The sequence below is a fragment of the Stegastes partitus genome, unplaced genomic scaffold, assembly GCF_000690725.1.
Source record: "Stegastes partitus isolate 25-593 unplaced genomic scaffold, Stegastes_partitus-1.0.2 Scaffold4530, whole genome shotgun sequence".
Taxonomy (NCBI): Eukaryota; Metazoa; Chordata; class Actinopteri; family Pomacentridae; genus Stegastes; species Stegastes partitus.
Window position 1 is genome coordinate 1 of NW_007582261.1, and position 1,563 is coordinate 1,563.

General features: G+C 45.7%; 1 long non-coding RNA gene across 1 annotated transcript; it reads left to right on the forward strand.

Annotated features, from left to right (window-relative positions):
* The first annotated feature begins 16 nt into the window (after window positions 1–16).
* Window positions 17–1,535, forward strand: LOC103376402 (uncharacterized). The gene is made up of 2 exons (XR_521318.1): window positions 17–903; window positions 1,030–1,535. It is a non-coding gene; the product is annotated as an uncharacterized LOC103376402 (long non-coding RNA).
* The last annotated feature ends 28 nt before the right edge of the window (window positions 1,536–1,563 follow it).

The window sequence follows — 1,563 nt, forward strand, 5'->3', positions numbered from 1 at the left end:
CTCAGTGAGTCCACACACTCATCCAGCATCAGCATCCGTCCTCGGAGACACTTTGAGGATGTGACAGCAGCTGTGGAAGAGCTCAGAGATGGACTCCAGGACGTTCTGAGGGACGCATGGACAAACATCTCACTGGCCATCACTCACGTGGATGTTCTACTGTCAGAACCAGAACCAGAACCAACGACCAGAGATGGATTCTTAAGATATTCACGAGAAATCAGTCTGGATCCAAACGCAGCCCACAGAGAGCTGTTATTATCTGATGGAGACAGAAACCTGGCATCAGTCTGATCCTGATCATCCAGACAGATTCATTTACTGGGTCCAGGTTCTGAGCAGAGAGAGTCTGACTGGACGTTGTCCCTGGGAAGTGGAGTGGAGAGGAGGAGGAGTTGTTCTAGTATTCTCATACAAGAACATCAGCAGAGCAGGGGATGATCAGCTGTTCTGTCCTTCTCCAGTGTCTCTGGAACCATGACTCTCCTCCAGAGTCCAGACCTCCTGCATGCTGAACTCTGGGTCTGGATGTCTGGACACACTGCTGAGCTGTGTCAACTGAAACAGACCAGAAGAGTCTCACAGGGGACGAGTGTCTGATCTTCATGGTTCAGCAGACAGAACCACTGATTTGTCAGATCACAGATCAGCTTCATAGCTACGTGTTCCTCTGATGTTCTGGTGCAACGTGTCGCTCTGCTGTAGAGACCATGTGAAAATACTGCACGAGACACAGTTTAAGAAGTTCTGACATTAAAAAAGTCGATGATCTGAGGTTGGACAGATGTGCAGTCCCCTGAAGCTGCTGCCTTTCCTGTGACGTCGCTGTCTTCTATCTGTACTGACGCTTCACAGCTGCAATCGGCCAGAACTTCTCCACATAACTGAGATGTAGACTTCAATGTAAAAACTTGAGAGCATGAACGGAGAAGCGCTTCTTATTCAGCAAATCCTTTAAATGTTCCTTTTTGTTCACAGGTGCTCGTTTGCTAATCGTCTCGTTTGGCTCCTGTGTTTGTGTGACTTCAGGAAAACCCGTAGAAATGTGATTATGATGGCAGAGGGAGACGTGTGCTTCACCTCACACAGGTCTGACCAACGGATGGTGCAGATGTGGAGATAAAGGTTAAACAAGCTGAGTGAAGGCTTCAGTATGTGTTCAGTATTCAGCTGAAAGTGTAAAATGAAGGTTCTTCTTTTCAGGACTGTGACAAACCGCTGTGTCATTCTGTCAGTCTTGCTGCCTGTTTTGTTAACATATATATATATATATATACATCTTTACTGCTAAATCAGTGTGAGAGAAAGTAGAAAATGTGAACATTTGACATGTGCTGCTGGGTTAAAATCTGCTTGAGGTGTTTCTGTTCTGTTTTTTTTTTTTGCAGTGGATTTATCACCACTGCGTGGAGTTTGCATCCTTCGCATCAGGTGACGTACTACTTCCTGTTTGTCTCTGTAGCTCACTGCTCGTGCTGGTTCTGTTCACCGCTCCTCTTTCCCAGCGTTTATTAAATCTCCACACACCCTTTAAATATATATATATATATCTACACGATACAT